Raw genomic sequence first — 16,248 nt, 5'->3', positions numbered from 1 at the left:
ATAGAATGGATGGTTTACTGGTTGAATCTGAATTAATGGCTAAGAAAGATCTGAATTCATTACAGAAATGCTCAATGAACTAACTAGTCTTAACAATAAAGGGATACATTCGCCAGTGTCTCGAATCTATTATATTATGGATAAATCTTTATCAATAAGTATGGTCAGAAATGGTAATATTCCCAATTTTGCAGGATGCCACCGAATCTAAGATTTTTGCAGGGATGGGGAAGAAATCGAACCTGGTGTGGCATTTCTGCGGGTAAAAGAAGATATTAAAAGCCCTACTTGTGAGGTAGAAGTGCCTCCAGACATCCACCAGCTCTAGTCCTGCACACAAATCCACCAATTACTTACATTATAACGAGGGTATTGAGGGACCTTCGGACATTCTGTCCACTGTGGGTTCCATAAGACAGTTGAAATCTCCTTCTACGATAATGTGCCATGATGCAAGAAAATGCATCTACCAGGATTTTAAGAGGGTACGCCGGAGTGGGGGTGGGGAGTCGCAATTACTATTCAAAATATTGGATTATTTACCATAGTTCAAGGCTTGGGGGATTATGATCCTTCCGTGAGTATCAAATACAATCTAGTAATTTAAATGGAACATTCTTCTTATCCAGTATGGCTTCTCCCCTACTCCTAGTATTAAAAGACGAAAATAAAAACCCATTCAAACCCGCCCTGCTGTAACGTCAAATATTTCTTGTCATCGAGGTGCATCTGCTGCAATAGGACAAGGTCAACCCTCTCCTTGTTAAGGCTAGAAAGTACCTTTTTTCCTCTTAACTGCCTCCCCTTAATGCTCAAGATACACCATTGAAGCATGACATTAGCCATAACACACTGGAACAACATTTGAACTCCAGAGAGGAAGAACCTGAATGACAAATCGCTGAGAATCAATGAAAAAAGACTCATCGAGCCTAAAAAACATACTAACTAAAACTACAACAACTAACACGCTTTCAAAATGTTCTACAACTCAATACATATAAAAACAAACAGAAAACAGGCTAAAAAGTGTCAATGATACTGAGGAGGGGCATTTACCCCTCCCCCTCGGGGCAGTTGCACTTCACAAATCTTTATCTTCTGCCCCATTATCAATACTGCATCCCGGGCAATTAATCACAAACATCGGGATTGAACTGCCCTAATGTAGGCATTCAGTCTTCATGATCAGCTTCATAACTCCCTCCAGCTTGAGCCGAACTCGACACACAAACTAAGCACGAGAAAAACGAATAGTAATATTAATCAAGTTAAAATTGTGTACTCTACCCTGACTGTAATTTAACATTACTTAATACCAAGAAAGATTCAACAAACGTTCTTTAAAACGATAGAAACATGATTATCGATATCTATTAAAGCATCCAGCCTGCTTTATAGTGTCCACAATGTTTTCGCGTCCTCTGGAGCGTCAATGGATCTATTGAAAGATCCATCAGTGCATAGATCTATTGAAAGCATATGGAGCACCGCTGCGTTCATGAAGGAATACTGAATCTCAAGTTCCCTTAATCTTCTCTTGATATCATCAAAAGATTTTCTTTTCTGAATCTGCCGCTGAAAAGACCTGGAAGAACATCATCCTGGAGCCCTCGTCGGATCTTTTCCCTGTGTTCTGGAAGCTTCCATAAGTCTTTGATTGTCTCTGCAACTACGTAATCGCACAAGAACAGGGTGAGGGCGTTGGTCTGAGTCTGACCTACGCTCCATAACCCGATGAACTGTCTCACTCTTCACTCGTCCCTCTTCAGCTTCGAAGGGAAGGAACACGGCAGCCTGTTCTCGAAAAAAACTCACTGGCTGAACACCTTATGTCTCCAGCAGACCGATGATATGAACATTCTTCATTCTGCCCCTGTTTTCGAGCTTGTCAAATTGTTCATTTAAGGTACGGACCTGTTTTCCAAGGGGGAGGATCCGCTCCTTAGAGGAATCGACCACTGACTCTGCCCCTGTAGTTTGACGCTCGACCTCATCTGTTCTGTTTCCAAGACTTTCAATTTGCTGCTCATATTTTTTGGAGCATGGCTGAGAGTGGTTCTAGCCTCCTGCTGAACTTTTCTTCAATGATAGCTTCAATCATTTCATGTAACTTGGTGAATTTGATGACCAAGACCTGGTGAGTAACTTGGTCCATCGAACGAGCAGAGGGGGTTGCAGGTGCGGCCACAGGCATGCTGAAAGCTTCTGACGGGTGCCCTGTGTGTTGGGACTTAGTCAATCCTTTCCCTTGTTTTGTCATTTCCACTTGACAAATTGGCATTATTCAGTATTCTGTAGCTCTTTTAATGTTGACCTTTAAGTAAATGACTGTGGTGGGGTGGGATAGAGCATTACTTTCAGACCTTTCAGATCGCTGCAATCCTGATCCCCTTTAAAACTTTATCGATCTTATCCATTTTGTCTAATTCCTGGATTTTCTGGAGCCGTGTCATTCGGAACCACTGTCTACAATTTCCCCAACACTGCACATTGCTGCTCGATAATCCTTGACTCCTTTGTGATTCGTGAACATTGCCTCAAATGTATCCAATATCTCTGCCTCCCGTGTTCTGCGGGGAAGAGTGTTTATAAGACTCACTCCACTCTGAGAAAACAAAAATAAACTGATTCATCGGTGTGTGAGATTAGCTTTATTTTTGCATTCGTATCTGAGCAATGATATTGTAACACTGGAAGCAGTTCATAGATGTTTCACTTCATTTATTCCATGCATGAAGGGCTGATATTATGGCGACTTTAACAGGCTACCGTTGGAATGAGAGCTGATTTTATTGAAATATACAAAGCCTTGTGGCGAGTGGATCAGGTATATACCAACTGGGAGTTTGTATAGCCCAATCTTGACGCCGTTGTCATTGAAACCCTACAGGGTGGCAACAGGACATTCGATCCATCGAGTCCACACCAACCCACCGAACATTATCCTATCCAGACCTGTCTCCTTACCCTATCCATGTAACCCTGCATTTCCCATGACTAACCCACTTAACCTACACATTCCTGGTCACTCTGGGTAATTTAGCATGGTCAATCAAATTAAGCTGGATATCTTTGAACTGTGGGAGGAAACTGGAGAACTGGGAAGAAACTCACACAGACATAGGAAGAATGATCAAACTCCACATCGAGGGTCGGACGAGGTTGGAATTGAGTTCAGCTCCTTGTTGATATGAGGCAGCATTACTGACCACAAATCTAACATTCTGCTCCATTAGCCCTATTTGTTACCTGCGGCTGATGAAAGAAATCTGCCTGACCTGTTCCTATCACTGAACCTGACCCATTCTGAGACCTTTATCATTGGTCATATCACCAACCTGGTTGCATTTAAAATTTGTTGTGAGCAGTGGAGGAGTGGAACTAGGAAAGGAAAAAGTGACACCCCCCAACCTCAGTCAGAACCGGAGTGAGGAAAAAATCACAAAGTGGGATTTCATTCAAGTGGGAATTCTCTTTCCCAGAAGTTTGAATCTTTATATTAATATTATATAATATTATATTATCTTTTTATGGCTTGTCTGATTTTCCGTAGACAGATGAATCAGGGATAACGCTGCATGGAGAGAAAAATGCAGCTGGGAGCACAATGAGAGGAGCCATGACCTTCTTTACTGGTGGAGTCGTGTCAAAGGGCCGATTGGCCCACTCGTGTCCCTCAGCCCTGTATTCTGATGTCCGATTCAGCCCTTCGGATCTGCTACACACAGACAGATCGAGGCCACGCCGATGGTTAGATGTAGTTACGGAAATACACTTGGAAATTCCAGGTTTGGTCAGGAAGTGACCCCCCAGCCGCAATCCCTTTTTCCAGGCTTCCCCACTCTGTAACTTCTGCTCTGGAATTGCTCAGAATACTGCCCGCATATCCCATCCAGTGTTAACTCAGGCATTTTTTCTCCTGTCACGAATGCAACATTGGACAACACGACTTCCAGGAAAATAACTCATTAATTTCCAAAATCATAACGTAAAAACTTAAGAAGTAGGAACATGACTCGGCTATTCGGTCCCTCAGGCCTGAACTCTCATTCAATAAGAACATGGCTGATCTACTTCCGGGTTCAACTCCAATTTCCTACCAAATTCCCTGTATCCCTCCACAACTCTCTAGTTTAGGGAATTCCAGACGTTCACTTCCTTATGAGAGAGTACATCATTTTTCACCTCAGATTGAAATCGATGTTTCTTATTCGTTACCTACCACCTCGAGTTCGAGACTCAGGTGAAACACCTTCTCAGCATCTACCTCGTCAAGCTCCCTCTGTATCTTGTACATTTCAGTAATATCACCCCCCCTTTCATTTCAACCACAATGAATAATCTCCTCACCATTTTAGATATATTCAATAATTCAACCCTTCCATCCCAGGAAGCTGCCTCATGAACCAACCTAGTTACTTGCTGCATCAGCATGCTGACGTTATGATTCATACACAGGAACACTCCAATCCCTTTGTACTGCTCCTTTTTTGGGAGTCCTCTTCATTAAAAACACAGCCAGCATTTTGGTTCTCAGTGTCATCCACAAACTCAGATGTATATTTGCACTCAGCTTTCACCTTCAGGCTATCAGTATAGATTGTAAATAACTGATGCCGTCAGACTTATATTTGTGGTAATCCAGTAGATACGTCTTTATCATAAAGATCAATTAATCCTGACTCTCTGATTTCTATGTGTTAAGCAACTGTCATCCCATGCTAATATATTTTTCATCATACTACGAGTCTCTGTCTTGTGACAGAGCGTTTATTTTGTGATACCTTGTGTAAAATCTCTGGAAAGCCTCATGTTGACCAGTTCCCTTTATCAAATCTGCCTGTCACATTCTCAGGTGTTCCTGATGAGGGGCTCCTGCCCGAAACATTTAATTTCCTGCTCCTTGGATTCTGCCTGCTATGCTTTTCCAGCATGACTCTAATCTTGATATACTCGATTTTACAGGACAAAAATAGTTTCCCCTTCATAAAACCATGCCAACTCTGCATTAAGCTTTTCTAAGTGCCCTGCAATTCCTTCCTTAATAACAGGCTCTAGCAGATTCCCAGCAATAATGGTTAGGCTAAATTGTTCCTGCATTCTGTCTCATTACTTTCTTGAAGACAGGCGCCACATTGGAAGTTCTCCAGTTTCACTGGAACACTCCTGTAATCCAAAGAGTTATGGAATATTTCACACAATGCCGCTAGTCACTCTGTGACCACTTCTTTTAAAATTAACTATGAATTACTGCTGACCTGCCTCCCCTTATTCTTATCTGTTAGTTAAAAACCTTGTTCCTTTTGTTAGAGACAGTTCAAGAACTGCCCTCCTATTACCATACTGTTTATACAATTGACATGCTTACAGTACTTTCCCCACGAACAGTGACTTAAAATACTAGTGTAAATTATCTGCCTGTTCGCTGTGGCCGGTTCTCCAGTCACACCCTCCTAATGGCCTCAATGTACTTTCCTCACTTCACTTCTGCTTCAGCTCACACACACATCTTCAAGCTTTTTTTATGGAGATACGAAAGCTCTTGATGCATGTTCTATATCTCTGTCCGATTTATTACATCATATCTTTTCGTACATTTTCCTCACTTACTAGATTCATACAGTCATATCGTGCACAAACAGACCATTTGATCCAACTTGTCCATGCTGACCAGGTTTTCTTATCTAAACTAATCTCATCTGCTTGCACTTGGCCCATATGCCTTCAAACGTTTCCCATTCATATGTTGGTCTAAATGCCTTTGAAATATTGTAGCTATACAAGCATCTACCACTGTTTCTCTGGCAGCTCATTCCATAGATACATCACCCTCTGTGTAAAAAATGTTGTCACTTTGTCCCTTTCAAGTTTCTCCCTTCCACCTTAAAGCTATGCATTTGTGTTTGAACTCCCCGATCCTACAGAAAAGACCTTCGGTATTCACTCTATCCATGCCTCCCATGATATTATAAACTTATAGAATGCCACCCCTCAAACTCGTACACTCCATCTGATACTAACTTCAAGATCAAACATTTAACGATAAGCTCGACAAATTGGAAAGAATATTAAAAATGACAGGTAAAGAAAACAGCCCAAATGTCATACTGTTAGTTTTGTTCTATGTTACAAAACTAAGGCAGCATGAAACTCTTACTCGTGCTAATAAGAGGTCAAGCACCTGACTTCCATAGTGTGAAGGCAGTGATGATGTATACTGTCAAAACGTATAGATCTAGATCTATTTAATACCACATGGTCAACATTCTCCCTCCTGTTCTTCCTATGACCTTGTGTGGTTGTGTCTTCTTCATCTTACGCTCAGTTCGAGAGAACCCCTTTCCCCCATTTACACCTGAATTGAAACCCATTTTGCATTATCTTCTCGTTTACCACTGCTAATATCCCGCTTATCTTTTGCCATGCCCTCTTTTCCAAGTCACCCATCCCCCATCTACGGCAAGGGATTACAAAGCCCAGTTTCCAACCTTTTTCAGTTCTGAACAAGTCACACTGGGCTTATAACGTCAACTCTGTTTCTGTGTTTCTGCAGATTCTGTCAGGCCTGCCGAGTTTCTCCAAAAACGAATAGGCACAGCAAAAAATTCAATTAAATAAATAACTATGGATACTGGAAATAAATACATAAATTGCTGGAGAAACTGTGAGCTTTGTAGAGGGTCACTGGATCCGAAAGATTAACTCTGCATTCACTACAGAAGATGCCGCCGGACGTGCTTTATTTCTTCAGCAATTTCTGTTTTTGAACAAGTTCCAATGACGTGTGTGAAAGCTGCTCAAACGCCCTGTCCAACACGGAGTGCCCAACACTGGGTACTGAACAATAACGCAAAGTGCTTATTTTCATTCGCTCAGAAACTGCATAAGGCTGGCATCACTGACACCAGAGAGCTCATAATCATGGTCAGGGAAAAAACCAGAGGGAAACACATTCAATTCAAATGCAGAAGATGGCATTACGAGAAAGGAACCGTTTCAGATGAATATGTTAAAGGGTTTGAGTAAGGTAAGAAATTTGAAGCATGACACTAAGGAGAACTCTCAGCAGAATGAGAATATTAAAGTGTTACTGCATCAGAAACCAGGTTCGTTCACTGAGTACAAGGCTGATGGGTGAATGGGTTTCGATGTGAACTGGGGAACAGTCAGTAGAATTGAATTGCAGATATTGCAGCTCAAACTAGGCAATCACGTGATGCTGTAGACAACAGCAGCAACAGAAGCAGGATTGTATTCAAACATAATCTGCCACATTTTCCCCAGGATATTCCATCAGTCTACTATTATCATCAAGCCGAGCGATGGTTCAGTGACGAGTGTGGGTGAACATGCCACGGTCAGAACCATGTTTAGCTAAAGCTGATGACAAACCATCAGCGCTACGGCGCTTGAGTGGTTTCATTCCAAACAGCAGAACTAACATCTGATAGAGAGGACGAAATGATCCCAAGACCAACAGATCAGATCTAAGCTCTGCAGTTCTGCCACATGCAGACATAAGTGTTGGTGTCCTCTTAAACAACTTACTGGAGGAGAGGACACCAGAAATATCCCCATCCTAAATAATGGAACAGCCCTGCACCTCAGTGAAAATGACAAGGATATAGTATCTGCACCATCCTCAGCCAGAGGTGTTGAATGATTCAACTCACCTTCGCCATGATGCCCACAGAATCACAGATGGTAGTGTTCAACAAATTCGATTCGCTGCATGTGACATGAGGAAACAGCTGAACACAGTAGATACGACAAAGGCAATGGGTCCTGACTCCATTCCTGCAATAGGACTGAAGACTTGTGCTGCACAACAAGCCGTGTTCCTGGGGAAGATGTTTCATTACAGCTCCAACTCTGACATCTCCCTGACAATGTGGAAAATTACTCAGCTATGTCCAGTCCCCTAATAGGTGAATAATTACATTCTGACCATTTCACACCCCCTCAGTCACTTCACGATAAACAAATTGGTGGGAGTTCATCTTGACAGAGTTGTGAAGCAGTACAGAAATAACCCGCTCAGTGTGGTTTCTAATAGGTTCCTATGTGGAGATGGTGCTGTTGTGGAAATGTCACTAGATTACTAATCCAACACAGGATAATGCTCTGGCAGCTGATGGAAGTTTAAAAAAATAAAATATCAAGATCTAGAATCTGGTGATGGTCACAGTGACCTTGCATCCAATGTTGATTGTAAACATCGATCTCCTTCCACAATGTATTTTCAGGAAGTGAATCTCCCCTGCTTTCCTGGTCTGGTCTAAAAGTGACTCCAGACACACAGACATGTGATAAAGTCTTCAATGGTCCCTGAAACAGCCAAGCAAGACTCTCAATTGAATCACACTGCTCCAAGGTCTTAAAGGATAAAACCAGTTAGAATAAACGGCACCAGCCACCATATCAGAAAAGGGAACGGGAATCACAGTCCTGTTGACCCTGCAGCAACCTCCTTCCTAACATCTCAGAGCTTGTGACAACATTTACAGTGCTTTCCCACAGACTGCACAGAAACATCGGGAAAGGAATAGGTCATACAACACATTGCGCCTTCACCATTCTAGTTCATGGAGAAAATCTCCACAATGCAGTTTTCCCGAAACAGTGTTCCTATCCATTAGTATGTTTAAACATTGTGAAATATAAAATAAGAACTGTTGTAGTCCCTTCAGTCCATCAATCTTGCTCCTCGATTCAATATACAGGCAGTTTTCTGATAACGCGGGTTTATTAAACGTGATTTGACAGCAATGCGATTCGTGAATTGTGCACCTTTTCTCTATAAAGTGAGCTCCCGCTCACTGTGGCGCGATTCCTTGCCAGGCACCAGCTGAACAACAAAACCCAGCTTCAGGATCCTCTGTCTGCAAAATGCACCCTCTGAGTGTTCAGCTAAAACAGGAATGCAATCCGCTCTGCAAAGCCTTAAACCTGAGCCTGAATCGGGAAAGTGTTCTCTCCAATTAGAAGGAACTTTATTTCAAACTGGGGGAGAATCTTGAGGAGAAATGGAATTCCATGTTGGCATCAGGTGGTCAGTCAGCCCTGCGCGCTTTCAGGTGAAGAATTTGGTGAAAGGTGCAGGGATGTAGCCAGTGACTGTATTGTGAAAGTGTTGTGTTTACAGCACTATTTCATTACAATATATGATTTAAAGGTTTAATTAGACTGTGCTAGGGTGTGTGTGTTAGACGAACTTTAATTTTGGTTTTTTACTGATATTTTGCGGTTTACCCATTATTCTGTTTTCCCCATAGGCCACATTATTAATATTACATGATTTTCTGCAACACATGTAATGTACAGGAACACAGCTACCACGTTATTGAAGAACAACCTGTAATGATATCTGATCCTCTATCTTCATACCATACCCTGCTCTCTCCCTATCCCTTTAGTTTCCAGAAATCCATTTTTATATTCAGTGCCTTGGTTTCCACAGTCTGATCTGGGAGATAATTCTCCAGGTTCACCAGTCTCTGAGTGCAGACACTTATTCTCATCTCAATGCAGAGTGGTCTGTCTGTACCTAATACTGTGGCCCCTTGTTTTGATGTCCCAGCAAGGGAAATTGTCACCCCTGCTTCCAATCTGTCTTGTCCTGACAGAGTTATATATATTTCACTGAGATCTCCACTCATTTTCCTAAAGCCCATGGAATTCAGGCCCAGCCACCCCAGATTCTGCTCCCACAACAGCGATCAGTCTGGTCATCTTCGCTGCTCTCCCTCAATGTCAGGTTTGTCCTTTATTAGGTAAGAAGACCAAAACTGTACATAATACTGCACAGTGTTCGAGATGAGGTCTCACCAACGCCCTGCAGTAAAACACCCTTACTCTTGTATTCAAATCCCCCTGAAATGAAGGTGAATACACGATTTATCTGCCTATCTGCTTTCTGCTCCTGCAATATTGCTTTCAGTGACTGGTGTACAGGGAGATCCAGATCCTTTTCAATGTTACAGCTCCCCACTTGTTGGGTCTGTGTACACTGGTCAGCGTGCCAATGCCATTCCCAGTACTGACTTCATGATTCAGATCTCATTGCCCTACACTGACCTCGGAGGGCTGCACAGAAGAAACAAAAATACAGTTTAAGTTCCTTTATAGATCAACATTTTTCAACCAATCCCTTTTCAAATGATAGGCTCCAGTTCTGTTTTTCCCATCAAAGGTCACAATATCACATATCCCCCGCCTCCCCTCCCCATTGCTCCTGATGTGCCACATATTTGCCCAGACACTCCACTTGTCTCAATCACCTTGGAGCATTTTGACATCCTGCTCACCCGCTCACAATCTGATATTGTTTAGTTCCATCTGCAAACTTGAAAATATTGTACTTGATCCACTCAATCATACATATGATGTGTATTAGGAATAGCTGGGGCCCAAACCCCAACCCTTGCTATATCATCCAAGCCTTCCATTCAAAAAATGCATTGTTTTATTTCTACTCACTGCTTCCTGACAGCTCTCCCATTCTAAAACCATATTAGTCCAAATCCCATAGGATTTGAATTTGCATAATAGGCTTTATCAAAAATCTTTCTGAAAATGCACATATTTCATTGATTGCTTCTCCATAATTATGCTAAAGGCACTTTCTCAAATATGATTCCCATTTGATCAATCTCTGTTGATTTTGTCTGTGCTCATTACTTTCAGTTCCAATACTTCCTCGAAAACTGTTCAGGTGCTAATTTCATTCTATTCCCTTTTTCTAAACAAACTAATGTTCACTAGTTTTGTTGGGAAGTTTTCTTTTTTGTTTCGTTTTCTTATGTGAAGACGTAACTGAAGTATTTGCTCCACAGTTCTGCCTTTTCCTTGTCCTCAATTATCTGGTATCAGACTGTCATAAAGCTGCACCTTTGTTTTCCCGTAATTTTGCCATTGGCATATTTTCAGAAGATATTACAAGTTCAATCTTAAAACCCTTGTTAATATACTCTTCAGAAACCCATCAATTCCTATCTTAAGCTACTCACTGATTGATCTTCCACAGCCATACAAACACAGAAGCACAGACTTAGTCCCATCAACAATACAGCACGGTCGACATAAGCCCCACTTTCCGACACAAGACCGTAGCCGTGAATCTTATGGCATTTCAAGTTCACAACCGTGTATTTTCTGATGGTTGTGAAGTTACCTTGACAATTCTTCTCTCAGGAAGTGCATTCCTGACCCCAGCACCCTCTGAGTGAAAAACAATCCTCAATTCCTCTCCACATCTCAAATCCTTCACTTTATAACGTGCTTCATTGTTCTTGGCCCTTTGACTAAAAGGAACAGCTACCATCTATCCATCCTATCCATGTCCCTCATAATCCTATCCTTCTGAATCTCAGCCCACTCAGCCTTCTCTCCTCCAAACTAAACACCCCGAGCTTATCCAGCCTATCTCCATAGCTCATATGCTCCATCCGAGTGAACATCCTGGTGAATCTCCTCTGAGCCCTCTCCACTACAATCACACTCTTCCTGTAATCTGGCTCCCAGAACTACAATCAGTATTCTATCTTGGCAAAAGCAAACTTCCGCATAGCTCTTATAATCTATGCCTTGATGAATAAAGGTTATATCTACGGTCCCTATGCTTTCTCAAATTGTGCATTAACCAGTTTAGTCACATTCAGGGATTTGTGGAGAAGCACCCTCTGAGCTCCCTCGTGTGCTACCATTCATTGAGTTCTCCCCTGTCCAGTTATTTCTTCCAAAGTGCATCATTTCATATTCATCAGGGTTACATTCCATCTGCCATTGATCCACCCATCTGACCATTCCATCGGTATCTTCCTGTAACATAAGACCTTCCTCCTCACTGCCAACCACCCAGCCAATCTTTGTATCAAACGCAAACTTAGTTGTCACACTACCGCCACCCCCGTCTATATTCACAGCTGCATCACTTATGAATACCACAAATAATCAGGTTAAAGATGACACAACACCAGGTTATAGTCCAACAGGATTATTCGGAGGCACTAGCTTCGAAGAGCTGCTTCTTCATCAGGCGGTTGTGCGCTTTGAAATCTCGTGCCTCTGAATAAACCTGCTGGACTATCACCTGGTGGTATGTGATTTTTAAGTTTGTCCACCCCAGTCCAACACCAACACCTCCGTATCACAAATAATAAGGGACACAGTACTGATCCCTGTGATACACCATTGGACACCGGCCTCAGTCACACTAACAGCCTTCAACCAGTACCCTCTGTCTCCTAACAGTAAGGTGATTTGGATGCAACTTGGCAAATCACGAATGACTCCGACCTGTTCCTTTATTATCCTTTTCCACTTGACACACTTGCAGAATATCTGGGAATTCTCCCTAATCTTGCCCTACCAGCAGTTTTCTACGCCCCTGTTTTAGGCAGTTCTCACCAAGTGAAGAATTTCCTCATTATTGTGGTCTTAAATGGTCTGTCCCTTAAACTGCAATTATTTGCCTTGAATGTGGAACTGACAGCCAGGGAAACGTCCTGTTTATTTCCAACTTGGCATATGTTTTGTGAAGTTTCCAAGTTTCATTGTGACCCTCCTCTCATTCTTTCAAACTCTAAAGAACACAGTCCGTGTTTCCTCATCAGGCAATCTCGCCATCTGAGGGATTAATCTGTACAATGTCCATTGCACTTTTTTGTGGTCAGTATATTCTTTCTCAGATTGGGTCACCACCATTTTACACAATGGATGTAGGTTTGCTCACTACATTTCCAGACGTTTCTTTATCTTACTAGGTAACATCTTCAGTAGACCTCATACGAAACAATGCTTAAAATTCCTGCTTTCCATTTATATGTTTGGATTTCTTTGTATTGGTGATGCTATTTCCTGTGGCGAAGTCACTTCCTGTTCCTTTTCTCAGAGTGTGGTTGAGGGGGCCTAAAAACTATTAGCACATCGAGTTAGACATCTGTTAGAAATACAGACGGGGTTTCTGCATTGTTGCTGTTAATTCCTAAATATCCAATATCACAAGCTGTATAATTGATTCCAACAGTTTCCAAATTGCAGATGTTAAGTTAATTGTTCGGCAGTTCTCCAAACTATGTGTTCTTCCCTTTATAGATGCTTGGATTCCTTCCATTAATCTATAGTGCTTGGACCACGTTTGCTAACTTCCATTTATCCACAATGGCTTCTAGCCTCTGCAGAATGCACAGGAAAATGAAACACAGTCATCGACTGTGCAATTAATATTTCTATTGCTGATTTATGTCTGACATTTTAATATGAAGTACTTTAGGTTTGTCAGACTTAGCAATGCTCAATCCAGTAACATTCTCAAATCCCACCTTGTTACTGATATAAGTTGACTTTATGTCTTCAGTTGCACAAGCCCAACATGATCACTGGGTATTACTGGGTGATTTTGTGGATCTTCCTCCATGAAGACAGATGCAAAGTAACTGGTTATTTTCTTGGCCATTTACCTGTTTTTCACAATAAACTCTCCTCTCCCGATTACCAATTTCCATATTTGACCTTGCTTTTACTTTGTTTCCTTTGAAATACAGATTGTAGATTTATGCAGTGTTTTTGTTCTTGTTTTTTTGCATTCATTTTCTGTTTTTGATTTCCTTATCAATTTCATGGCCCTTGTTTCTAGATCGTGAATTTGTGAGAATTCTCAGGTTTCCACAATGACTGAAATTCTTCCGAAGCCACCTCCTATGATTAATACGTTTTCTAATTTGTTATGTTAAACATAATTGTGTTATTTTCCCTTTCTTTGGTGTTTATACCTGAAATAAATTGACGTATTTTTCAGACTTTGCATTATTTCTATAAACCTCTTGGTCCTGACCAGATATATTCAGGAACACTGCAGGAGGACAGAGAAGGAATTGCGGGAGCCCAAGCTGATATTTGTGCATCATTGGTAGCCAACAGATGAGGTCCCGGAGGACTGGAGGGTTGCGAATGCTGTGCCCTTACTCAAGAAGGGCTAAAAAGAAAAACTTGGGAACTATGGACCACTAAACCTAAAATCTGTAGCAGGTAACGTACTTGAAAAGGTTCTGAGAGATAAGATATTCGTGCATTAGGAAAGACAGGGTGTGATTCGGAGCAAGATTACAGTGTTGCGAGAAAGGCACAGCAGAGCAAGCAGCATCCGAGGAACAGGGAAATCAACGTTTCGGGCAAAAGTCTATCATCAAAGTCAGCACGGCTTTGTGCATCGGACACCATAGCTCACAAATCTGTTCGAATTCTATGACGAAGTGACCAGCAACGTTGCGGAGGTCAGGGTGGTATGCGTAGCCTATATAGATTCAAGTAAGGCCTTCAATAAGCTTCCACATGGTGCGCTGCTCTGGAAGGTTCGATTGCATGAAAATTGAGGAGGACCTGCCAAATTGGATACAAAATTGGATTCTTGGTAGGAAGCAAAGAGTAATAGTGGAAGGATGCTTGTCAGAGTGGAGGCCTGGGACTAATAGAATGCATCAGGACGATGCTGGAACCACTATATATTACATATATCTATAATTTAGATGAGAATGTACGTGCATGATTTGTAAGTTTGAAGGTGACAATAAAATAGGCAGTTATGTGGAGAATGACAAAGGCAATCAGAAATGTCAGAACTTACAGCAGTACCTTGATCAGCTGGGGAAGTGGGCCGAGAAATGGTAAATGGATTTTAATGCAGATAAGTGTAAGTTCTTGCATTTTAGAAACTCAAATCAATATCGGAGTTTTATGGTGAATGGCTGGGTCTTAAGGAATGTATTGGAACAGAGGGACCTTGGAATTCAGGCACATTGTTCTCTGAAAGTTGATTCAGAGGTAGACAGGGCAATGAAGAAGACTTTTGGCGCACTGGAATTCATCAGTCAAGGCACTAAGTAGTGAATTTGGGGAGCTATGCTGCAGAATACGCTGCACTGATGTGGCCATACTTGTAGCGTTTTGTTCAGTTTTGTTAACTTTGCTATAAAAATGATGTTATTAAACTGGAATGAGTGCACAAGAAATTTACAAGGATGTTGCCAAGGACTCAAGGGTCTGAGTTATAGGGAGAGATTGGAAAAGCAAGGACTTATTACTTTTGCGTGTATGTGACTGGGGAGAGGATCTTATTGAAGGGTATAAGATCATAACAGGCATGGATAGAGTGAATGCACTCAGCCTTTACTTCCCGGGATTGGACAATCACGGACTAGAGGGCATCAGTTTAAGGTCAGAGGGGTAAGAATAAAAGGGAACCTGAGAAGCAACCTTTTTACACACAGGGTGATACGCATATGGAATGAGCTACCTGCAGAAGTAGTTAAGGTGGGTACATTCACAACATTTAAAATGCATTTTGACAAATACAGGATAGGAAAGGATTAGAAGGATGCGGGGCAATGGCTGGGACATGTGGTTAGTGTGAATTGACATTTTGGTCGGAATGGATCAGTTTGAGCCGAAGGACCTATAGGACTCTATGAATCTAACAACCATTGCTTATCTCCCACTGAATGTTATTTTGTATTTTTCCAATTCACTGGAACAAACCTGACCCTCTCGGCTCCATGCTTCCATCATGTTTGACCAAAATGTACAAACATTCTATATTGTATGCAGACTTCGTGTAAAATATAACATATTAATGTCACTACTTCTCCAAAGCTGCTTCAGAGCAAGGACATTGATTCGTCCTCCTGACCACACAACACCAAATCCGAAAAAACTTGATCTCTAGTTTGTTCAATACATACTCTTCAACACACCTGATATACATTTAGGGAATTTATTTTTCACAGTCACTTAGTTAACGCAGTTGAGATGCAATGTGAGACCATCCAATAAGAATGTAGTATCCATGATATTTGCATGTCTAATTTTGAGAGCATATGACGCTCAGAATTTCTGCAACAGTTTTAGTTTCGATATATAATACACCAATGTTTGTTTCTCCTTGTTATTTGTAAGCTCCCCTTAAACTGAATCTGAGGGACATGGTCTGTGGCGTTATTGGTGATAGACTTGGACAAGACATTCCGGAAGGCTCACCTTGACGCTGTGATACAGGCCAAGCTTCAATAACTTTTTCCGCTCTGTCAGGATAAGGCTCACCATATTCTATCTGCTCCTTCACACTCCCTGTATACCTGTTATAGCACTGACCCCCGAACAAGGCTCACACTCTATTTCCAAATAAGGCTCAGGCATTTACAAACTCATTATTGAATTCAGCAACTTTCTTCCTCACTTTCTCTGTCACCT

The sequence above is a fragment of the Chiloscyllium punctatum genome, chromosome 6 (assembly GCF_047496795.1).
Source record: "Chiloscyllium punctatum isolate Juve2018m chromosome 6, sChiPun1.3, whole genome shotgun sequence".
Lineage (NCBI taxonomy): Eukaryota > Metazoa > Chordata > Chondrichthyes > Orectolobiformes > Hemiscylliidae > Chiloscyllium > Chiloscyllium punctatum.
The sequence above is the reverse complement of the archived record's forward strand: the minus strand, read 5'-3'. Positions refer to the sequence as shown.